Source organism: Canis aureus, chromosome 31 (assembly GCF_053574225.1).
Source record: "Canis aureus isolate CA01 chromosome 31, VMU_Caureus_v.1.0, whole genome shotgun sequence".
In the NCBI taxonomy this organism is placed as follows: Eukaryota; Metazoa; Chordata; class Mammalia; order Carnivora; family Canidae; genus Canis; species Canis aureus.
This window is the reverse complement of record NC_135641.1, coordinates 8,677,870-8,704,060: the sequence shown is the minus strand read 5'-3', so window position 1 is coordinate 8,704,060 and position 26,191 is coordinate 8,677,870. Positions and strand designations below refer to the sequence as shown.

The window sequence follows — 26,191 nt, the reverse complement described above, 5'->3', positions numbered from 1 at the left end:
TCCCCAACACATCACGAATAAAATTCCCAGCACCACCTGAGAACTTGGACAAGCAGAGCCCTATCCCAAGCCCCAGACCCCAAGCACCCCTGCTGGAAGCACCTTCCCCCACTAATATTCCATTCCTTCCCAGGGGCTGAGCCTGGCCAAGGCTGATAATGCCACCCAGGCCCACACTGCCCCAGTGAGCATCTCTCCCCTCATCTCCATGTGCCTATTTACCCCCCTTATCTGCCTTCATGTGAGAGTGACAAGATGCCCAAAGAAGTTCTCTGTTATCCTGGGCCCTGGCTGGGCTCCAGTTCCAGGAGGGTGGCCGGCCAGCAGCTCACCCCCACTAGGTGGTACCAACTGCTTTCAAGGATCAGTGTGATGTCAGGCCACTGGAAAGGCGCTGATGTGCTAATTTTGAACATTCTCACTCATGTTGAACACAAGACAAGTTCAGGGCTCTGTTCCTCAAAGGGTCACTGCTGACGCTTGAACTTGAATTGAGTGTGTGCGAGTCTATGAATTGACTCTTATCCATTGGTGTTCCCACCACACTGTAGCCTCTAGGCCACACACACCCCAGGGGCAGCTGGGGTGGAGGCAGGTGTCTTTACCCTGGCATGGAGGAGGGTCACACGAACTCCTCTGCAGGCTCCGGGTCACAAGTCAGGCAGTCCTAAGGGCTGGCCACCCCCACCTCCACATAGGGCTTTCCAGACTATTGCCCCATAACACCGTGGAGCTCTTTTCAAAGTCCCCTCCCAGCTCCAATCAATGTGGTGACATAATTCTCTTCTGGGTCAGTCCTTTTTTTATGTTATTTTCTTTTCCTGTTAAATAACTTTTTTGGAGCGCTTTTTGGTTCACAGCAAAACTGAGCAGAAAGTTCCCATGTACCTCCACACACAGCTTCCTTCCCCATCAACATCCCTTTTTAAAATGTTTAAGTCTTTTTTAGTATTTTCTCACAAGGCAAAAGAAAATCAACAGCATTATACACTTCACAAATGGGTGCAGAAAATCACGAGAACAGCTAAGCACCTACAGTAATCCACATACACACGCAAGTTCACGCACCATGGCTAGGACATGCAGATGCTATTTTTACATACTAATAGGTTCTTGGACAATTCATGATTTAACAAGGTTCGCGGTTATTGGAGAATACCTAATGGGTTGTCTCTGGAATAGCTCAAGGAGACTATTTACAAAACTTGAGATCGACTTCTTTACAGAAGCGACAGTAAATAGAGTGAGGATCCTTGGTAGCTATACTTTCCTGCATCAATGGAAGCCCCACAGGATGAGGGATGGATCCTCTGCACCAATGGGTACTCTTCTCACCCCATCCCTGGGTATAATCAACACTGTGAGATCCCATCCTAGGAATGCAGTGATAAGTGCCTGAAGAGTTCAGGACATGGTTGGAAGATAGACTGTTCTAACTACACGCTATAAAATTAGTACATTTAGTGTGACCAGAAGCAAATTACCATTCAAGTTTGACTGTGTCCTCTGAGTAAGGTTTGTATCTGGGGTCATCATCGACAAAGCACAATGTCCATCATTGTGAGAGGGTCCCTGGAAGACAGCAGTCCTGGATGGCGTTATGCACGATGCAGTGTCATGAGTATGGGTATAGCCAGCCTGCAGTTAAGTGGGCTAGGGAACTGTGGAGGCAAGACAGGCTGCTCTGTTTCAACGCATATCGTTCCAAAGAGCCATGCTATTATGAGTAACAACTTGGGAAACTGGGCATTTTAGAGGAACGGTGCCTTTGACAATAAAGATGATTGACAAGAGATGATGCCTGGAGGGAAGGAAGAATCATTAGGTGCTCTGACTGGGGAGTAAATAAGTGCATAAGTATCTCTTTTCTACCTATAATTCTAAATTTTTGTTGATAAATCAATACACCTCTGTGGGCCCATACATTTTATAACACATTTTTCAATCACACTGTTAATATGGACAGGGGCCCCAAAGGAATATTTGCCTGGGATCCCACACAACCTAAGGGAGGCCCTGGTAAGTACTACAGCAAATACTGTAGGGATGAAAAAAGAAATTAATGGGCTCTCTTGTGCACTGTTGGTGGGAATGCAAACTGGTACAGCCAACATGGAAAACAGTATGCAAGTTCCTCAAGAAGTTAAAAATAGAATTGCCATATGATCCCATAATTTCACTATGGAACATATACCCAAAGAATACAAAAACACTAATTCAAAAGGCTGTATGCACTATGTTTATTACAACATTATTTATAATAACCAAACTATGGAAGCAGCCCAAGTGTCCATAGACTGATGAATGGATAAAGAAGTGGTACACACATACACACACACACACACACACACACACACTGGAATATCATTCAGCCATAAAAACAAATGAAATCTTGCCATTTGCAGTGACATGGATGAAGCTAAAAAGTGTAATGCTAAGTGAAATAAAGAAGTCACAGAAAGACAAATACCATGTGATTTCACTCATATACAGAATTTAGCAAAACAAATGAATAAAGAAAAATAGAGAGAAAAACCAAAAAACAGACTCTTTTTTTTTAATTTATTTTTTATTGGTGTTCAATTTACCAACATACAGAATAACCCCCAGTGCCCGTCACCCATTCACTCCCACCCCCCGCCCTCCTCCCCTTCTACCACCCCTAGTTCGTTTCCCAGAGTTAGCAGTCTTTACGTTCTGTCTCCCTTTCTGATATTTCCCACACATTTCTTCTCCCTTCCCTTATATTCCCTTTCACTATTATTTATATTCCCCACATGAATGAGAACATATAATGTTTGTCCTTCTCCGACTGACTTACTTCACTCAGCAAAACAGACTCTTAACTAGAGAGAATTGATGGTTACAGAGGGGAGGTGGGTGGGGGGATGGGTGCAAAAGGTGATGGAGATTAACAGCACACTTAACCATGATGAGCACTGATTATGTATAGAATTGTTGCATTGCTGTATTATACACCTGAAACTAATAGTTAACATTCCAGTATGTTAACTATACTGGAATTAAAACTTAAGAAAAAGTTTTAAAAGAAATTTTAAAAAGAAATTAATGGCTTCAAACATGATTGCTGGGAGAAGCCCAGAGTGTACACCAGAGAAAAGGCAGAATGAGATAATAGGAATGAGACTTTTTTCAAATAATAAAGGACTGATGGCACGCTTTGCATTTAAGAGTAGTTACATTGTCCCACATCTTATATTTTGGATGAGAAAAAGAAAATCAGCTCTATTGCTTGTCAGAAAATAAGTACATTGAGATTTAGAAAGTATACACATGGCTGGGACATTTTTTCTAATAATATACCACCAACCTAGCCAACATAACCAATAGAGACATTAATATAGGTTTAAACAAGTGTATCTCCTAGGCAGATCCTTAAATTCCTTTAATTTTACACTAGGATATAAAATCGCTCATTCTAATGGGTTAGTAAATGCATAGTCCTTCAGAAACCCCATTGACAAAAACACAACATAGGCAGAGGGAAATATACTGTTATTTCTGCTCTGGCTATATTTCCATTCCTAATAACAATAATGAACTTGAAGCATTGTATTTGCATACAGATAGGTCTAGATTCCTGTTTTGCCGCGCCTGTACAGTTAAGCATGTCACTGATGTGCACTTCCCAGCCTCAAAACACAATTTAATGACCACTTTATGGAGAGTCGAATTACAGCAATGTGTTTAAGCATTAGGGCTGTGGCTTTTCCAAAAATTGTTGGCAACAGGGCAGAGTTCTATGGTGCATAAAAGTCGAACACAAAGTTCTAAACTGTTACAGCTCATTGACTATAGTTGTTCCTTCAATTTCTTAATGTCCCCATCCATGGTTTCCTGCCACCCATTCCATTTCTGTGACACTGTTCCTTCCTTCCTTCCTTCCTTCCTTCCTTCCTTCCTTCCTTCCTTCCTTCCTTCCTTCCTTCCTTCCTTCCCTCCCCACTCCTTGCTCACACATGTGCAAACAACTGCAGGTCGTGCACAGCCCTGGCACTGGTGCAAATACAGCAACACACAGTCCCTATCCTCCAGCAGCCCGGAGTCTATCTTAGGCTGTCGGGAAGACAAATAAGCACAATACCATGTGAATACTGGTGCATTTCAACTGCCATGAGAACAGGAAATGGGATGCCTGGGTGGCTCAGTTGATTAAGTATCTGCCTTTGGCTCAGGTCATGATACCAAGGTCCTGCAATCAAGTCCTGCATCAGGCTCCCTGCTCAGCAGGGAGTTTGCTTCTCCCTCTACCCATGCCACTGCTCATGATCTCTCTCACGTGCACACTCTCAAATAAATAAATAAAATCTTTAATAAAAAAAAATAAAACCAGACCTTTGCAAACATGAGTTCAGCAGGCAAACATTGGGATGGGGCACAAGAAACGTCATCTCCAATTAGTGTCAAAGTACAGAAATACATTTAAGAATAAAACAAATACACAAATATACGACTTTCCTAAGAAACAAGGTCAGGTGACAGCTGATGTGCCTGAACTGTAGGACAGGATGAGGAGCTGAAACGCGAAGGCCAGATGATGAACATTCTTTAATGTGAAGCCAAGAGGTCATCCTACAAGCAAATGAGGGCCACCAAAGAGGTTGTGTTGGGTTGGTTGTTGGTTATTGCTCTTGTTTCTTCGTGGGAGCAAAGAGAAAGAAAGAAAGAAAAGAAAAGAAAAGAAAAGAAAAGAAAAGAAAAGAAAAGAAAAGAAAAGAAAAGAAAAGAAAAGAAAAGAAAAGAAAAGAAAAGAAAAGAAAAGAAAAGAAAAGAAAAGAGAGAAAGAGAGAGAGAAAAAGAGAGAGAGAAAGAGAAGGAAAGAGAAGAAAGAAAGAAAGAAAGAAAGAAAGAAAGAAAGAAAGAAAGAAAGAAAGAAAAAGAGAGAGAGAAGAGAGAGAGAAAGAGAGAGAAAGAGAAGGAAAGAAAGAAGAAAGAAAGAAAGAAAGAAAGAAAGAAAGAAAGAAAGAAAAAGAGAGAGAGAAGAGAGAGAGAAAGAGAGAGAAAGAGAAGGAAAGAAAGAAGAAAGAAAGAAAGAAAGAAAGAAAGAAAGAAAGAAAGAAAGAAAGAAAGAAAGAAAGAAAGAAAGGCAGAGGCAAGGAGATCAGCTAAAAGGTCATCACTGTACTTAGGCATAAACCCCAAGTCCTGAATGAAGGCATTGATAGAGACCAGTGGCTGGCTTTGAATGACATCTAAGAAGACCCACCAAAGGCTTGGCATCCAAATGTCAGGAAGAAGAGAGAAATGGCCACAAGGTTTCGACCTTGAGCCAAGAGACAAAAGACTGTGCCATTTTTTTAAAATTTGAGAATGTAAGAGAAAAAACAGAATTGGGGGGTCGGAATAATTTTTATTTTCAACATGATTTTGAACATCCGTTGGAGAGGTCCCAAGGTCAAGTTGAGGCAGATGAGGCTGTAGGTAGGCAGAATCAGCATGGATCCCATGGAGAGAACACAACCCTGGAGTAGTGGCTTTGCCAGAGAAAGCCAACGCTGAGATCCCAAAGAGGGAGGCCAAGTTAGATATCTTAAGGAATGCCAGGAGGTAGAGTCAATGAAAGTCAGTGTTATTGATGAAGTTGACTAAAGCAGGAGAACTATCAAGCAAGGGAATAAGTCTGTGAACCCAGCCCTGAGCTTGGAATCTACACTCTCAAAGTTGCCACCTTCCCAAGGCATGGCTATGGAGTGCACTGCAGATGTCTGTTCAATCAACTGGTAAATAGTTTACATTTGTACTGTGAAAAAATGGGGATTAGAATCCTGAATGCAAGACCTTAAAATATTTTTTAAAGAGTTATTTATTTATTTATTTATTTATTTATTTATTTGAGAGAGAGTGCACAAGCAGGGAAATGGGCAGAGCAAGAAAGAATCTCAAGCAGACTCCATGTTGAGTGGGGAGCCCAACACAGGGCTCGATCTCACCACCCTGAGATCATGACCTGAGCTGAAACCAAGTGTCGGACCTTAACTGACTGAGCCACACAGCACCCCTAAAATACTTTATTACTTTAAAGACCAGACATTTTCCTTTATTGTAAAATGAGATCTTCAAGATTGCTTCCCTAATTTTAAAACCCTCATTTAATTTATTCTATCCACCATCTCTTTGGAGGTATGAGATTGCATTTTTTTTTCAAACATCCTGTCATTCAGATGGCTTCTCCCTCAAATCCCCAAATTAGCCTGAATTGATGAGGCTTTACTATAAAAAGCAATCTTCAGCTGACATGCAGCATCGTGTAGGAGTTAAGAATCTCTACTCCAGAGTTTGCCTGCCGGAGTGATAATTTGGCTCTATCACAAAATTACCGGGTGATTTTAGGCAAGTTAGTTAACCTCTCTGACCCACATTTCTACATCTATCAAATGGAGGTGATCATCATAGCCCATCCATGCTCCAGTAGTGAGGTACACAGATAATCTGGCTATAGGATGGCACAGAGTGAACACTCAATAAACACCAGCCATTATTGTTCTGCACTATGCCCTACAGACACTGCTAGAGTATTGTATTTGTATCTAAAAAGGAGATATAAGCTGTCTTTTTATTACATTCTATTTAAGAAATTCTTGGGGAAATTGTTAAAAAGTAAAGTCAGTTATAAAATAAAATAAAAACATATGCTTGCTCAGACAAATGGCCAGTCCTTGTTTCCGCCTCCCTTGCTCTCTAGGGAAAAGGGAGCCATGGTGCATCTGTGCCATCAGCAGCACACTCACTGCTGCTGACTCACTGCTAAAAGAGAGGAAAGCTCATGACTCTAAATTCTGAATCTTTCAGACAGTCCCACCATTTTCCAAACATTGCACCAAAATCATGAAATACTTTAAAATCAATAAAAATGAACTTGGCAGCAGAAGGCAATTACTCATACATTATCTGAAAACAATAAAGTAAAATATACTGGCCATTCAATTTTTAGGATTATACGTATTACAGGTAAGTATTTATTTTTAGCTGCCTGTCCCCCTCTTTCTCTCTTTTTGCTCCAATTGTTAGTTTCAGAGGGTCAGATAGAGTTCAGTTGTATAGAGAAAGTACTAACTGCTGAATGGGTCTGTCAGGCTCCTGTATTTAAGGAGATGGAATTGCATATTACAAGAAAATGATTGTTCAGCTACCTTTTCATTAACAATTTGTCTAAAAGGAGACAGACTTAACTGCTTCCATTGAAGTTGGGAAGCAACAAATTGAATGTGCTCCATAAGGATTATGTCATACTTCAAACATATGGTAAGCTACAAACCCCAAGATAGCACACTAGGAAATGGTGGTAGGTTCACTGTTGTTTGGTGGCAGTTTAATTGAACAGCCATAAATACTAGTAAAAAATTTTTTAAAAAAAGGAACTTGTCGTTATCTGCACAATCTCAAGTGAAATACTGTAATTATTTTCTTTTATATATATTTTTGGTCCCTGGCACATTAAAGAAAGATTTCTTTTAGGGGCCTATACTGAAGGTTATTAAGAAAATATCAGCTACTCAGTGCCCAGGTTGGTTTCCTGAAATAGCTTTCCATGTTTGAGTGCAGAGGAGACATCCAAAGGGAGAAGAGAAAACTTCAGAATGGGCCCAGGGCTAATGCATAAGGGCTTCCCTGAGTGCAACCCAGGATGGAGATCCTGGGACAAACAGGTCAAGCAGGCTTGCTTCTGTCTGTCCATAGAACAGAAGTCCTGTCACTTCTCATCCTCATCCACAATGCTCTACTTTTTTTAAAAAAAGTTTTTTTTAAGTAATCTCCACACTCAAAATGGGGCTCAAGCCCACAACTCCAAGAACAAGAGCCACAAGCTCCACTGACTGAGCCAACCAGGTGACCCAACAGTGCTCTGCCTTTTTAACTCGCCAAATGATGACATTACTTTAGACATTTTCAGAAAGCTTTGTGTTGGTGTTGTTGTCATAACTTATATGGCTAACAAGGCAACAACAGGTAAAAGCCCCAAAACCCCAATTGCGGTTTCAAGGGGTCCAGATTTATTCTGTTGTAGCTCTAAGATCATCCACCAGGAAATGCACTCTAGCTCAGTCATGGAAATATTACTCGTTAACACTCATTGTATACAGTGTTCACATGCTCAATGCCAAAACAGCTGTTCTGGGCAGCTCAGGTGGCTCAGAGGTTTAGCACCACCTTCGGCCCAGGGTGTGACCTGTATGGAGCCTGCTTCTCCCTCTACCTGTGTCTCTGCCTCTCTTTCTGTGTCTCTCATGAATAAATAAATAAAATATTTTTAAAAAAACAGCTGTTCTATTCTCCTACTTAATAGAAAGAGTATTACTAATTACTGCAAAGGGAAAAAATACATATATATACTAAAAAAAAAAAAAAACAATTTCACAAAGAACAAGAGAAAACCATGGAGGCTGCACTGGATAAAGCTGGTTCTAGGGGTCAGGTATGGGAAAAGCAGAGCATTGCTAGAGAGAAAAAAGGAGAGGTTGCTAAAATAATATGTTGATAAAGAAGAATACAGATGGGCCAAGAGGCACATGAAAAAATGTTCAACATCATTAATCAACAGGGAAATGCAAATCAAAATCACAATGAGATCTTACCTCATACTAGTCAGAATAGCCAGTATCAGAAATATAAGAAATAACAAGTGTTAACAAGGATGTGAAAAAAAAAAAAAACAAGGATGTGGAGAAAAGGGAACACTTGTGCATATTGGTGGGAATGTAAATTTGGTGCAGCCACTGTGGAGAACAGCATGGAGGTTCCTCAAAAAATTAAAAACCGAAATACCATATGATCCAGTAATTCCCCACTGGGAATTTACCCAAAGAAAACAAAAACACTAAATCAAAAAGATATCTATCCCTATGTTTACTGCAGCATTATTTATAATAGTGAAGACATGAAAGCAACCCAAGTGTTCATTGATAGACAAATGGGTAAAGAAGATAGATAGATATATATATACACACACACACACTGTGGACTATTATTTAGGCATAAAAAAGATGAGATCTTGCCATTTGCAACAACATGGATGAACCTACAGACATAACATATAATTTCATTTGTATGTGGAATCTAAAAAACATAACAAACAAATAAAAAAACAGAAACAGACCCATAAATGCACAGAACTGATTGATTGCCAGAGGGGAGGAGACAAAGGGAAGTGGGAGATACAGCTTTCCAGCTATGGAATGAGTAAGTCATGGGAATAAAAGGTACAGCATAGGGAATAGAGCCAATGGTATTATAATATTGTATGGTGACAGATGACAGCTATGCTTGTGAAAACAGCATAATGTACAGTCTTGCTGCAGTGGGTGAGCCTGGGTGGCTCAGCGGTTGAGTGTCTGCCTTTAGCTCAGGGTGTGATCCTGGAGACCCAGGATCGAGTTCCACATCAGGCTCCCTCCTGGAGCCTGCTTCTCCCTCTGCCTTTGTCTCTGCCTCTCTCTGTGTCTCTCATGAATGAATAAATAAAATCTTTTTTAAAAATTTAAAAATAAATACATAAAAATAAAATGGTTAAGATGGCTAAAATGTGGGCAGCCCAGGTGGCTCAACGGATTAGCGCCGCCTTCAGCCCAGGGCATGATCCTGGACACCCGGGATCAAGACCCATGTCAGGCTCCCTGCATGGAGCCTGTCTCTCCCTTTGCCTGTGTCTCTGCCTCTCTCCCTCTCTCTGTCTCTCATGAATAAATAAAATCTAAAAAAAAAAAAAAAAAAAAAAGATGGCTAAAATGTGTGTATGTGTGTGTAACCTAACACAAACAATTTTTTAAATAATCAACACAGGGATCCCTGGGTGGCGCAGCAGTTTAGCGCCTGCCTTTGGCCCAGGGTGCGATCCTGGAGACCCGGGATCGAATCCCACGTTGGGCTCCCGGTGCATGGAGCCTGCTTCTCCCTCTGCCTATGTTTCTGCCTCTCTCTCTCTGTGTGTGTGTGACTATCATAAATAAATAAATATTATAAATAAATAAATAAATAAATAAATAAATAAATAAATAAATAAATAAATAAATAATCAACACAATGCCCTAAAGGTGATAAAAGGGAGAAAATAAATTTGTGATAAATGTATGTATGTTTCAAGACAGAAATGCTGAAAGAACACAACCCTAGAGGACGGAATGCAGGAATCAATGCTTGCCGTCCTTAGAGTCTTCAAGGACATAATAGCCACAGAGGCAGGTGGACAGAGGTGGTAACTCCCTGTAAAGTTACAAGCAAAATGATTTACCTGGTGGCTGCCTTCCTGGAGAGTATACAGGGCATATCACACCTGTGCATATAGAAAACAGAGTTAGAATATTTTCACTATGTGAATGTCCCAGGTGACATCTGAAAGTCTGACCAGAGCCAGCAATCCTTCAGTGGGCAGTACTGCCTCACTCACTGCAGGATGCTAAGTGCTCCTAGACCACAGTCACCTGATGCTAGCAGAGCCCCTCCCCCTCACAACACAAAATGCCCCCTCTAATTCCCTAACATAGCACCCCCAGGGAAAGCCACCCTAAGCAGAAGGCATTGAGTGTTGACAACTCAACCACGAGACCCAGCGAGAAAATCAAAGGGTAGGGCCTCTTATTTGGGCTCTGTCCCCTGCCAGTCACACAGCTCAGGCCCCACGCCCAGGCCCTCCCCTGAGGGAGATTGTCAGATGTCTCAGGACACAAACAAAGACTCCTCTTGGCAATGCCATCTCAGGACAAAATCTAGATCATGTTTTAATTTCTTTGACACTCAGTTTATGCCCTCCCCTACACATGTCTGTGTCATGGAATTTTATTTACTTAGGACTTGTGAAAATAAAGGGTTGCAGCCTCAAAGGACCAAAGCACTGATGGTGAGAATGAATGTGCTGTCCAACCAGTGGGGGAACCATTTCTGGTCTTCCTGATGATCCCCCAGTAATCCAATGCCTGGAGCCCCCCACTCTGCCAGCACCTGGCACTGCTCCTGGATGGAATGCTATGTCCCTACATTTTCATTTGGTGAATTGTGCAGCCCGCAGGCTGAACGGGACTCCCCGCAGCTATGATGGCACAACAGCCTCTCCAGGCTCCCCCCCCCACCCCCACCCGGCCACAGTCTGTCCCGGGGCTAGAGGCGACAGAGACAAAGGGCCTAGAGAGGAATTACATCAAGGAGACAATGGCGCTCAAACGCTGATCAGAGCTTGTTAACATCCACATGCCCCACGTGGAATAAGGGAGACAAGGGGTCTCCTTCCCAAACTGAGGCCACACAGGAAGGATCTTGCGAGGTTTTGATGCCAGCAGTTCCCGCTGCCCTCATGCAATAGCTTAACACTCCTGTAAAGGCGAGACCGCATCCCTCGCCGGAGCAGTTCCAACTCAGGATGCGACACAGCGGGAACTGCGGCATCTCTGAGGATCTGGGCTGGGGCCGGGAGCGGATTGGCAGCAGGCAGCGCAAACGTCCTCCCAACCAAATAGCCCGCGGTCGGGAGGCGATCGGGGCAAGCGGGTTTCATATGCCTGAACGACCAAGAACATTAAAAACCATAAGCAAGTTCTGTGTCTAGACAGAGCCCTGTCTAGGAACCGCGTATGAGATGCAATTTTCTATTTAGCAGAGCAAGTACACAGAATTCAGTTTGGGGGCGATCTGTATTCTATTCAGTTTCCACAATAGCATTCAAATGTAGGCAGGGACAGAGGAATCTATCTTTCCACAAATTCCCTCCCTAGGGGCCCGCTGGCTCACGGTGGGTTCAGCGCTAGCTAGATGGGCGGCAGGACAGGCGACAGCAAGAAATCACCGCCACAAATTGCCCTGTGGAAGCCCCGGTGCTAGAGCCGCTGGCTTCGGCTGGCTCCTGTAATTGCAAAACCACTGCCAGAAAAGGGATCACTAACCTGCAAGAAAAAGGGCCTCCCCAGCCACCCAAGGAGCAGGTCTTGCTCTAGTCCGGAGCAGGAAATCGTCTAACGTATTTCCTTGAGCTAAAACATCCTGCCATTCCATCACATTCTATCATTTCTGAGTTTGGAATGTTTTGACATCAAATTGTACATTTTAAATGGTATTTCATTCTCCTCCTCACACATACACACATGCAAATACCTTTATTAAATTGATCGTGTATTTTGCCATCAGTCATATCTTAGAGGAAATTCAGTAATTACCATGATTTAACACCTATTCTATAGAACCAGAAGCAGAAAGCAAAGCTGAGAAGCTAAGTGTTGCTTCCCACTCACATCCATGTTATCAAATGTCTTCTGTTCACATCTCAGCCACCCAGGAGTTCGGCTTCTGGAATCCCCAGGAAGGTAAGCCTTCCCAGGAGACCTGCTTCAAACCTCAGGCCCTGGAGCGACAGCGCCCGGCCACGCTCTCCCCAGGCAGGAGCACCCAGGCTCTCGGTGGGTGTAGGGTACACTCGCAGACCAAGCCAGGTGAGAGGGGTAGAGTCACACCCCAGGTCCAATCTTCCATTTTGGGAAAGGTGAAGCCCTGGCCACACTGGCGTCTCCCTCTGATGGGGCCGGTGGACGGGGGTCATGAGTTAGATGTGCAAGGGCTAGCCATGCGTCCCGGCGTCCCTCCAGCGCTGCAGAAAGCCCGGCAGCCACCTGCTCATCCAGCAGCCAAGCTTCATCAGCATCCAGGGACAAATGGTGTATTTCTTGGAAGCAAGTGGCTGTCCGTGTTGGTCTTGGAGAGGAGGTATCGGAGAAGTATGATGACAACCTGGTCCTGAGATAGAGCCAATCAGCAGGGAGTCGCTCATGTGTGGTGGGTCTACCTCTGCCTCCCACCCTCTCACTGCTCACCCTTCATGGTTATTAAACTCAGTTCCAAAAAAATAAAAAATAAAAAATAAAAATAAACTCAGTTCCCTCACCTTGGAACCCAAAGTGGCTCACCAAGAAAGAATCATTTCTTTTCATTGTCTTGATCCCAGAACTCATTAGAAGTTTTGTTTTTGTTTTTTCTTAACCAATCTAGGGCTTTCATGAGAAGCAGCTAAATGTGGAACAAGGTTCTGAGAGCTTTAGGAAATGCTAGAAGCATCACCAGCTGTGGCTGACACACTTGAAGAGTCCAGTGGTGACTTGAGAGCTGAGGCTTGGTGCATCCATTTAAGGACCTGTTAATAGTCTGAGCGGTAACACAGGGGAGCTAAGGAATCTCCATTCACCACAGGAGCCTGTGTGAGCCAGGCATCTGTCAAAATACCCACAGAAGCCAACTCTGAAGGTCAGAAACAAGAAGGGGAACAAAGCAAAAAAACAGACATTATCAGGAAATGCAGTTTTACTACAAAGAAGCTAAAGGAATATATAAGGCTAATACTTGAGAGCCTGAAAACTGCATTGCTTCCCTGTTTTGTTTTGTTGAGGGAAAAAATTAAGTGGCAAAAACCTACATTAAGTTTTACAAATTTTGTTTTTAAAATGTAATTAATAGCATAGTGTTTCAAGGCATATATTTCATAAAATATAAAAATGACCACATGCAAGTCCATCTATGGCACACTACGGTCCTAGGTAGAGATCGGATTCTGGAATAATGAAAGGGCATTAGTCTGAGTAGAAGCTAACTGGATGTGGAGTGATCCAAGGTGCTAAAAAAGAGTGGAACCACAGGGAAGTACTTGAGGACAAAAGCCATCCACCAACTAGGAGCCCCTAACTGGGTCGCCACTTGAGTAAGAAACGAATGTCTACATGGTAAGCCCTGAAATGTAGAGCTGTCCTTGTTCAGCAGCTAGTGTGGCCCTAGTGAACACCAGCTCTACCCCTACCGGTACCTGATCTTAACAATGTTGCCTGGGTTCTCTGAGCCTCAATGTCCATCACTGTAAGATAAAAATAATAATACTCCTTCACAGGTGTGTTGTGGTGATTAATTGAGAAGGGAATAGGGATACAAACCTGGAACACTGTAAGTCTTCAGTAAAGGTTTGGATTTATTTGTTCTTTCCAAGGGATAAAGACTAAGAGTGACCAGGAGATACAATGAGGTAAATAAAACTTAAGAGCATCACTATTAACAACAAAGAGCTTACTCAGGGAGGTGCCTGGGCAGTTGAGTCGGTGAAGCATCCAACTATCGACTTTGGCTCAGATGATGATCTCAGAGTCATGAGATTGAGCCCTGTGTCAGGCCAATTTGCACTGGGCATGGAGTCTGCTTAAGATTCTCAAAAAAAGAAAGAAAAAGAAGGAGAGGGAGAGGAAGAAGGAAAGGAGAGGAGAACTTACAGGAAACAGATATAAGGGGGGGAATAAAAAATTTTAAATTTTAAAAACATGTAAAATACGTTTAATGCAATCCCTATCAAAATACCATGGACTTTCTTCAGAGAGCTAGAACAAATTATTTTAAGATTTGTGTGGAATCAGAAAAGATCCTGAATAGCCAGGGGAATTTTAAAAAAGAAAACCATATCTGCGGGCATCACAATGCCAGATTTCAGGTTGTACTACAAAGCTGTGGTCATCAAGACAGTGTGGTACTGGCACAAAAACAGACACATAGATCAATGGAACAGAATAGAGAACCCAGAAGTGGACCCTCAACTTTATGGTCAACTAATATTCGATAAAGGAGGAAAGACTATCCATTGGAAGACTGACAGTCTCTTCAATAAATGGCGCTGGGAAAATTGGACATCCACGTGCAGAAGAATGAAACTAGACCACTCTCTTTCACCATACACAAAGATAAACTCAAAATGGATGAAAGATCTAAATGTGAGACAAGAGTCCATCAAAACCCTAGAGGAGAACACAGGCCACACCCTTTTTGAACTCGGCCACAGCAACTTCTTGCAAGATACATCCACGAAGGCAAAAGAAACGAAAGCAAAAATGAACTATTGAGACTTCATCAAGATAAGAAGCTTTTGCACAGCAAAGGATACAGTCAACAAAACTAAAAGACAACCTACAGAATGGGAGAAGATATTTGCAAATGACGTATCAGATAAAGGGCTAGTTTCCAAGATCTATAAAGAACTTATTAAACTCAACACCAAAGAAACAAACAGTCCAATCATGAAATGGGCAAAAGACATGAACAGAAATGTCACCAAAGAAGACATAGACATGGCCAACAAGCACATGAGAAAATGCTCCACATCACTGGCCATCAGGGAAATACAAATCAAAACCACAATGAGATACCACCTCACACCAGTGAGAATGGGGAAAATTAACAAGGCAGGAAACCACAAATGTTGGAGAGGATGTGGAGAAAAGGGAACACTCTTACACTGTTGGTGGGAATGTGAACTGGTGCAGCCACTCTGGAAAACTGTGTGGAGGTTCCTCAAAGAGTTAAAAATAGACCTGCCCTACGACCCAGCAATTGCACTGCTGGGGATTTACCCCAAAGATGCAGATGCACTGAAACGCCGGGACACCTGCACCCCAATGTTTATAGCAGCAATGGCCACAATAGCCAAACTGTGGAAGGAGCCTCGGTGTCCATCAAAAGATGAATGGATAAAGAATATGTGGTTTATGTATACAATGGAATATTACTCAGCCATTAGAAACGACAAATACCCACCATTTGCTTCGACGTGGATGGAACTGGAGGGTATCATGCTGAGTGAAGTCAATCGGAGAAGGACAAACATTATATGTTCTCATTCATTTGAGGAATATAAATAATAGTGAAAGGGAATATAAGGGAAGGGAGAAGAAATGTGTGGGAAATATCAGAAAGGGAGACAGAACATAAAGACTGCTAACTCTGGGAAACGAATAGGGGTGGTAGAAGGGGAGGAGGGCGGGGGGTGGGGGTGAATGTGTGACGGGCACTGAGGGGGTTACTTGACAGAATGAGCACTGGGTGTTATTCTGTATGTTGGTAAATTGAACACCAATAAAAAATAAATTTATTTTAAAAAAACATGTAAAATGAGGCATGTGCTTCCTTCCATCTGAAAGCTTTTTTCCTTTGACCAATTCTTAATGTTGGGGCAATTTGGAATTGTACAGTGTAGGATGTGAGGTAGGAAAATGATTGCTTAAGACCAACTCTTCCTCTGCCTGTGGCTCACATGCTGTTCTTCCCCATTAAACTGAACACATCCTAAGAGGGCAGACAGGAACTTTCCAGAAGAAAGGCATGTGAGCAGAAGTGATGCATGCCACTTGTTCCCCCACTCCCACCCTATTCTCTCCCCTTCTTGCTTGGTGGAAGTGCCAAGAATTAGGGTGACCCTGAAAGCCACATAGTGAGAACTGCAGAGCCATTGTCCACTGAAGTCCCTGAGTGACCACACGCAGCAGAGTTGCCCACCAACTTGAACTACTACAAAATCACTAATATATTAAAATTCTGAAGTTTGGGGTCTCTTTGTTACAGCAGCTAGTGTTACCTTAAGCAATGCAGACTTCCCTATCTTTGTATGCGGTGTCTACAACAGAGCAGGGCTCCGTTATTGGTTGAATAATAAAAATGCAGCATCTCTACCCATGAAGCAGAGCTACCTAGAATTGCTCCCAGTCCTAGGAAGAACAAAATAAAATTTTACTCCCCATTATGAGGAAAAAAGGTCATAAAGAAATGAAAACACTGGAGTCAGCAAGTATCTGGCCGGGCCATCTTAAGTGCACATACAATCTGGAAAATATCAATCCATGAATGCGTCATCTGCTATTTCCTCCTCCAGCGTTACTGCTCTTTATTCAAGGTACAAAATTCCAAACGTCTTTACAGACTACACCTCCACCGCTCAGCTCTGTGGTTGAGACTGACTCCACCTTCCCTGCCTCACCTCCAGACTGGCAGACTGGCTTAAGTCAAATAGCTTATTCCATCCCCCAGGCATGGAGATTGGTCTGGGCAAGATCTGGGGCGCTAGGGTCTGGCCAGGGTATGGAGACTGACTAGAATTGAAAGCATGAATTCAGCCTATCTACTGAGATAGCAAACGTGCAAAAGATATTCCTGAGATACGGTCACATGTACACGAGCAAAACCCCCCCGTGACTTTCCCATGTGCTCAAAGAGGCAGGTCCAAAATTTATCAGTCAGTGCAGCCTTCGTGGAGTAATCCACCATGTCAGGGAGGCCTGGGGCCCAGAATTCACCACTTTGTACTATGCGGTTTGGGGCCACATCAGCGGACAAGACCCTAAGCATTGCCATGAAGAGACTACAATACAGTTAGCTGCGTACTCCATGTCCCATGTCCTACGAGTCATTGAGCCTGCAGGAGGCCAGGTCAGGGCCCACCACAATCCACCCTTTTGTGAAGATCTAGATGGACAATTCTTGTGCTCCGCCGTGTTCCGCTGCTCTCAGTGACACAAACAAGTGTTACCAGGACACAATAGGATATTGCAAAAAAAAAAATAATAATAACCCCAAACTCCCAAAACTAAATTAGCATGTGCTATTACAGTGTAAACCCCTGTTGTGAATGGGTCAACCACACAGATCCACCAGTGAGTATATGGACTCCAAAGTCCACTGGGGTGTGTGAATATCACTGACAAAGAAGTCACAGTTATGTGGCATCACCTGCAAGGCAGCTCTTCAGGTTCTCCTACTCAGACTTCTCTCAGTGGAACCCACTTTCAAAAACATGTGCTTGAGACCATGAGCCCCACGGAAGCTGCAGCACTTCTAAGATAATGGTGCCACACAATGTGCAATGGGCTCGCATCTGGTTTGGCTGGGCCAGCCCATTCACCCCAATATTATCTGTCTCCTAAGGAAACAGCTGGTGGAAATCACCTGCTCTACCCATGACAATTCGTCTACCATGAGAACTCTACTTCACGGTCCTTGCCGTCTCTCTGGCAACCAGGATGTAGTAGGTTAAATAGTGAAAAAAGTCAGGACTACTCCAAAACTAGAAGGTGACCTTTTTTGGACAAAAGGGTCTTTGTAGAAGTAATTAGTTAAGGATCCCAAGATGAAATTATCCTGGATTGGGGGTAATCCCTAAATCCAATGACTGGTTTCTTCATAAGTAGAGGAAGGACACAAAAACTCCCAGGCCTCTGTCCCCACTGAGCTAGTGGTCAAGGGCCCCCCAGGTCTCACCTCTGGGACCTCTTTTAGATCAGCCTCACCTACATCCAGTGATGGCTGGAAGATGACAAGCTAGATGACCAGGTGGCTAGCCCCTTCACCTTGGCAGACCACGCACCACCACATGCCCTAATGCCTCAACAGAGGATCCTCACAGGGCTGGACACTCAGAGCCACCAAACACCCTGGGCTCCAGGAGGCCACCCCAATATAGAGCTCTTGCCTTTATTTCCCTCCTTCCTCATTTCCCAGTAAACTTGAAGTCGTCCTTTTCAGTCTTATTAACTATGTTGAAAGCTCATCCTGACCACACCATCTATCCTGGGTTTGAACACTGGCAAGAATTAGGACCAGTCTTAGTTAAGATTGCTTTCATCAGGGCAGCCCCGGTGGCACAGCGGTTTGGCGCCGCCTGCAGCCTGGGGTGTGATCCTGGAGACCCGGGATCAAGTCCCACATCGGGCTTCCTGCATGGAGCCTGCTTCTCCCTCTGCCTGTGTCTCTGCCTCTCTCTCGCTCTCTCTGAATGAATAAATAAATAAATAAATCTTTAAAAAAAAAAAAAAAAAAAAGATTGCTTTCATCATGGTTCATCAGGAAACCAGCCATTGAGCAGTGCCAAGGGCATGCATGAGATATGTCACAAAGGGTCAGGATGCCCCCCATTGCCCCCCAATTTCTCATGAAGGCACCTAATGCCAGCATCTCCTGCAGCAGAGTGAGCTTCCTCCAGGCCACAGGAGCTCAGAGCCCTTGCTTCACAGCGTGAGGCTGGCAGAGGCACCACGTCGGCCACTCCATGGCCAAGAGCATGGAAGGAGTGATTGCAACACCAACGTTTCCTCTTCCACGGTCTCGTGTCCCCACTGCAGGCCCAAATGACCCCCACCAGACTTCATGGAAGTAACAGCTGACATTTAGTAGATGCTGACACATGTGTGGATTACATGGATTACATCCATGGATGTAATCATCACAATGATCATTATTACCCTACTTTTCCATATGAGGGAACTGAGGTACGGGGCAGCTAAGTAACCTGTCTATTCCAACTCTCCTTAGACTCGGAAGTTGGGGACACGTGGGTCTCCCAGACTCATCCCTGTTGGTTTGGGGCATCCCTCAAGTATCCTGTCTTCAGAAATGTCCTGGTTCAATCCATCCTAATTTTCCAGAAGTGTCCTTAAACCTCAGGAAGTCACATCCAACACTCTTTCCCTCCTGAGAGTACAAACAGAAGTGCTTAATTCCACGAACTGCTCTCTCCCCTAAAGGAAGACAAATTTTGCTTCTCCCTAGACTACTCTGATGTCCCTTCCCAGAGGCATGTCCGAGAGGAGGATGATTTGGTCCTCTGGTCTTTCCAGCATCATCACCTTCCCTGGCAAGGTCTCTAGTGAGCCCCTTTCAGAGATGGACAGAACGTGGCCCCGAGGCCCAGCAAGCTGTCCAAGTCTCCAGTGACTACACAAATGAAACGATGCACTGGGGTCTAGAGCAGGTGAGGCTTCTCCATGCTGGCGCTTAGAGAATGCAGTCGCACAAAGGTTAACGGGCTGGCCATGCCCTGAGCTACTGCAGCAAGGAGTGCCTGTGCTGAGGATCAAGGAGGAAGAGGGAGACAGGTAGCTCGCCTTGAAACACTCCCCAGTGGATTCTGATGGCAACCCACGCCCATGTGAGCTCCAGGGAGAAGTGAAATCTCACCTCCTAATCTGTGATTCATATTTTTGGTTTTTCTGATGACAGGAAATAGTACATGCTCTATTAAAAAGTGAGTGTGAAGTAGAAAGAGGAAAGGATCCAAAATCTGCCCCTCCCAAAAAACCTCAAGTAACAGGTGGGTGTATATCCCATAGAGCTTTCCTAGACCTATAGATATACATAGGTATATGTATTGTTTTTAGAGTATTACTAGATTATTATTAGATTAGATGACTTCTAATCAACCACTTAGCCAAGCCATCATTGGGTTATATACAAGCAGTAATTTGGTTTTATAATATACTGAAAGTGCAAATTAATCATTTACTATATATTTAAGGGTAGGTCAGTTTTTCAACAATGCTCTGGCTTCTGGTATTTTCCTGATAGTTTTCTTCCCTATCGACCTCCATGTGGAGCAGAATTGTTCCTGTTCCCTCATCTCTGTGCGTAAAGATAATATAGTTGAATGACGCGGTCAGATGACGCAGATTAAACTGAGCCAGTCACCTCCTGAAGGACAAGAGTGTCTTCTGAATGTTGGCATGTCACTTACCTGGTTGCTTGCCTTAACAAGATGACAGCGAGCCACAGTACCTTCTAGTTGAGGACAGCTGATGGTACTCCTGGTTCCAGAGAACAGATCAGGCTAAGGGGGTGACAGAAAGCCCTAAAATCCACAAGTCCCAAAAAGTCTCTCCTTCCCCTATTAAAAGGTTCACAAAGCCATGAGAGCACGCACTATGATGCCCAAGGGCCCAGCTGGTGCTGAGAATCAAGAGCCCACAGTGGGGATTGAGAATTTGATCAGAACACCACCATGCCCCAAGGGCAGGCAAGATGCTCACTTGTTATGCCTCAGACTCTCCCCTTGGCTGAAATAACTACATTTCTAGCTAGGTGGCCAATTTTAGCCACCATTAACCAACTGGGTGAATATAAACTCTCTTCTAGAAAATATATTCTACATATTTTTTTTCTTTTAAAATGTCATGTTGCGTAACTGTCTGTGCTGGACAGGTGAGAACACTGAATGTCTGGATTCTAGTGCCAAGTCCATCACTTATTAGGTATAACTTTGGTCAAGTGGCTAACATCTGAGGCTTCCTTACCTATAAAATGGGAATATAAATACCTCTCTCGGAGAGTCCTTATTAGAATAAAAGCAAGCAGAATACTTTTTTAAAAAATACAATAAAACCACATGTAAAGCTGAGGATCTATAAATCTCTGTAAATGGCAGCTTCTTCCTAAATAAAAACGTGTCCAGGAAAAGTAGGCTCAGCACTCAGGAGTAGGAACACAGAGCATGGACAGAAGATTCTCCAAGAGAGACAGCCACTCAAGAAAGGAGACACCTAGTAGCATATCTGGGAGGGCCTGCAGAGGGGGCCAGCCCCAGGTTCAAGTCCCAACTCCCCACTCAACCACTTCTTAGCAGTACAACCACCAGCAAGTGGCTGAGCCAAGACAAGCTTCCATATCCCCATCTGTAACAGGAGTAGTAACAACACCCTCCCCTGAGGTAATTAGGACAATGACTTCAGGCCATGAATTTCAATGGCTAAAAACAATTAGCAAAACATTGAAGATTGTTGAAACTGGATGCTAAATCCCGGGAGGAGCATCTTACTGTTCTCCTTACTTTTTACACATTTGAAATCCTCCCTAATAATTTGCAACCAAGTTCTTAAAATAGTCCTCACACATAAGTGCTTACTACCCATTAACTCTTATGTAGCAGTTAAGAGAGGAAGCTGTTGCATGTGGTTCTTGGCAGTTGGAAGATCATGGACCCCTCTGAGAATGTGATGAAAGATATGGACGCACTTCCCAGCAGCACACCACCACCTATGCCCCACCTTTTACACAAAGCCTACCTGGGACCCTTGGGGGTTCCACGGATCTCAGATTAGGAAACTCCGCCCTCCCATTATGGGAAAAGGCAGAGCTGCAGTAATTCCCTGCCATCCTACCCATAGTTTCCTAACTACCCTTAGGTTAAAGTGTACTAGAAATCAGAAGGGAAAGGGACTGAAATGATGGGCCAGTCCTCACTAGGAGAATGCCCAATCTAATACATGCAATGAACATGTCTCATCTCTATGGTTGGTATTTATTTTTCTACCTCAGGTAATTTATCTGAACATGGAGTCCTTTTTTTCCAGCCAGAGTATAAAAGAAGTTTTAGCTTCATAATCAAAGGTGCTTGAAATTTTGGTATACCTGTATTACCCATCATATTCTTGGGTTGAATCTTCTCCACAGAAATAAATCTCAGAAAAAAATAAAAGATGATGCAGTATATCATTTCTGTTCAGTACTATTCCTGGTTTAACATATGATTTTTATGTCTTTGTTAACATTTTTCATCTAGCTTTGTGCAAATAGATGGAAAAATATCTAAGGTGGTACAATATTTAACTGTAATATAAAAGCTCTTGGTAAAGCTATAAGCAGGAATAATCCGCTACAAATATATCTTTCAAGTTGAATAAAATAGTTAAAGTTTTAGCTGAACTACCAATTTGGAATACAATTACAGCCCAGTAGTTAGCAGATCACTCAGAAATGGCTATTTTAGTGTTCTACTCTTCAGATTACAATGTGGAACTTTCAGCAATAAAGGGCAGTTTGAAGAAGTGAAAAGTTGTAAAATGGGAAATGTAGCACATCTCGCATGAACAAGAGGAAAGGGGAAGTGTGGGGACATTAAATGGGACTGGGATCACTGTAAAATTCTAGGAATAGCAGTGCCTCTGCTCTGAAAATCCCAAGGGGGTGGACAACAAGGGAAAGCTGGATGAGTTAAGTTTTAAAAAAATAGAATAAGTACTCTGAAATAAATGTGGAGGAGAGGAGCACCTGGGTGGCTCAGATGCTCTCAAAGGAGCATCTGCCTTTGGCTCGGGTCATGATCCCAGGATCCTGGGATCGAATCCTACATCAGGTTCCCCGCAGGGAGCCTGCTTCTTCCTCTGCCTATGTCTCTGCCTCTCTTTCTGTGTCTCTCATGAATAAATAAACCAAATCTTTAAAAAAATTTTTAATGTGGAGGAGAAAAGTATAAACGACATCAGCTAAAATCAAACTCGGGATTGTCAATGGGAATTATCAATAGCACCTCACTGTGGCAACAAGTGTGAGTCCAGGATTACATTACCATGTAAGAGTGGTTCAATACTCAAGAGGAGTTCATCAAATGATGATTTGTTTAAATTCGGTCAATTTCCTGACTGAAGGTACTTCCTGTGTTCCAACACAAAAAAGACAAAGCTGAGCTCCAAACACTTCCCACCGACAAACAGGAAAACAATGTTAGTACTCTGAGGACAGAGTCCTGAAAACCCCAAGGGAGGCACATCTCACTTCCATGGCGCTGAGCAAAGCCATCACTTGCTCCAGAAGGAAATATCATCTCTCTCTTCCAAGGCTGTTGGAAGTTCTAAAAACCTCCACAGAAAGGATAGCCCAGAGCAAAGGCTGTCAGTACCTCCTTTGTGAGACACTCAGAATCACAAATGATATTTACAATGACACAGACTTCTCTTCACCAGCATTAGATGTAGACAGACAATGGAATAATATCATTGAAATGATTTTTAAATAGAATTTTATCCCCTCAAAAGTAAAGGCAAAATAAACATATTCTTAGAGGAATGTAACCTTTATGATGGACTATCTCAAATCTGGGATATAATCACAAAGCAACTGAAACTTAACATCCATTTTCATCTCATTTTTACTTTAAAACTACTGGTGGACAAGTTCCTCTTTTACTTCTAAACAAAAATACAGCCCCATAAATGTCCTGGTCATTGTTAGATTACAAAAATCTAAAAAGGCTTAAATCACAAAAGATCAATATCACATTTTAAATATCAATTCTCCAGCAGCCCGGGTGGCTCAGTGGTTTAGCGCCGCCTTTGGCCCAGGGCATGATCCTGGAGTCCCAGGATCGAGTCCCACATCGGGCTCCCTGCATGGAGCCTGCTTCTCCCTCTGCCTGTGTCTCTGCCTCTCTCTCTCTCTCTCTCTCTCTCTCTCTCTCTGTATGTGTGTGTCTCTCATGAATAAATAAATAAAATCTTAAAAAAAAAAAAAAAGAAGAAGAGACATAGAGCTTTCCCTCTCTCTATCCTACTCCCAACTCTCTCTTTCTCTTTCCCATGTGAGGACAGAATAAGAAGATATCCATCATATTCCTAGAAGTAAGGTTCTTAAACTCCAGTAAAAGAATAAGTGCATCCCAAGAAAAGCAGTGACACAATGGCAGTATCTGCAGGTACTGACACTGGGAGGTTCTCAGTGAAATGACTGTATCCTGCACCTTTGCCATCTAATCAACAAGACCAATCAATTTATATAGAGCCCTGATCACCCTTTAAATGCCCCATCTTTAAAAATTAACCACCAACCCAGGATCTATGGACACAGGAGAAAAGGCTCTTTATTACTCCACTATTGCTCTGTTTGCAGATGATATGATAGACTCCACCAACAAAGTGGTTAGAACTAATAAATTCAGTAAAGTTGCAGGATACAAAACCAACATACAGAAATCAGTTGCATTTCTATACACTAACAAAAAAATGGTAAAACAATTCCATTTACAATAGCATCAAAAACAATAAAGTATGTAGGAATAAACTTAACCAAGGAGGTAAAGATCTATACACTGAAAACTATAAGACTCTGATGGAAGAAACTGAAGCAGACACAAATAAATGGAAGATATCCTGTGTTCATGGACTGGAAGAATTAATATTGTTAAAATATCCATACTACCCATAGTGATCCACAGATTCAATGCAATCTCCATCAAAATTCCAATGACATTTTTCAAGGAAATAAAAAAAAATCCTAAAATTCATATGGAACCACAAAAGATCCTAAATAGCCAAAGTAATCTTGAGAAAGAAGAACAAACCCAGAGACATCACACCTCCTGATTTCCAACTTTATTATAAAGCTATAGTAATCAAAACAATATGGCAAAAAAATATATTTTAGTACTGGCATAAAAATATACATACAGCACAATGGAACGGAACCCAGAGCCCAGAAATAAGCCCACAGGTATACAGTCAACTAATATTTGACAAGGGAGCCAAGAATACTTGATAGGGAAAGGATAATCTCTTCAGTAAACAGTGTTGAGAAAACTGGATAATCCCATCTTAAAACACTCACAAAAATTAATTCAAAATGGATTAAAGATTTAAACACAAGAACTAAAACTGTAAAACTCCTAGAAGAAAATATAAGAGAAAATCTCCTTGACATTGGTCTTAGCAATGATCCTTTGACATGACACCAAAAGCACAAAGTACAAAAGCAAACATAAGTAAGTAGAACATCTGAGAGGTTCTGACCTTGTGGAAAGTTGGAAGAAAGAGTTGACTGAGCATGTAGAAAGATAATGTCAGAGATGAAAGAAGACAGAAAAGGGAGAAAGAAAAATGGCAGTTCCCAACTGAAGGAACCAAACATGCACAGGAAAGGAGATAAAATCACTAAGACATAATTTGGCTCATCTGTAAACAAGATTGACATAGCTAAAGTAATGAAAACACTGACTGTATAATCTCTCCATCCCTGAGGTGGGGAAGAGAAATATGTACATGTGAGAGTTATGTGATAATGTAACACCACTTAATCCTGTTTTTAATATAAATTCAACAGTAATAACACAATCATCTAAAACTAAAAGTCAGAAATAGCAGTATAAGCACTATCTTTAGAATTATAGCAGTAAGGAAACATAAGAAAATAGCAAAAAAAGGGGGAGGAAGCATCTGCTAATGGGGTGGGGAAGGACAGGGAAGGGGATGCTCTTTTTCATTATAGATTGTGATGATTAACTTTCTATGTCAACTTAACCGGGCTAAGAGATACCAATAGCTAGAAAAACATTATTTCTAGATGTCTGTGTGAAAAGACAAAAAGATTAGCATTTGAATCAGTAGGCTGAGTAAAGAAGATCCTCCTCACCATGGTGGGTGGGCATCATCTAATCTTTTGAGAGCCTGAATGGAACAAAAGGCAGAGGAGGATGAATGCACTCTGAGCTAAGACATCCATCTTCTCCTGCCCCTGGACAACGGTACTCTTGGTTCTTGGGCTTTCAGATTCAGAGTGGGATTTACACCATCACGACCCCCACCAAGCTCAGGCCCTCTGACTTCAACAGAATTACATCACTGGCTCTCCTGGTTCTCTGGCTTGCTGATGGCAGACTGTGGGACTTCTCAGCCTCCTTACCATTTGAGCCAATTCCTATAATAAATCTCCTCTATTATATATCTATATATATCCTACTGATTCTATTTCTCTGGAGAACCCTGACTAATGCACAAGTGAAACACTTTCAAGCTTCTGCTGACCTCCCAATCTCTTACAACCCATTGGTCAAAACAAGCCCAGCTTCAGAGTGGGAGAAAGGTAAAAA

The 26,191-nt window shown here is 42.6% G+C and overlaps 1 protein-coding gene across 2 annotated transcripts in view; it reads right to left on the bottom strand.

Annotated features, from left to right (window-relative positions):
- Nucleotides 1-26,191, bottom strand: part of ATPSCKMT (ATP synthase c subunit lysine N-methyltransferase) — a 193,798-nt gene that overhangs the window by 109,590 nt on the left and 58,017 nt on the right. For both annotated transcript variants that reach the window (XR_013369173.1, XR_013369174.1), the window contains exon 5: nt 10,247-10,288. The gene's annotated coding sequence lies outside the window, so the exon portion shown is untranslated. The remainder of the gene's footprint in view (nt 1-10,246; nt 10,289-26,191) is intronic.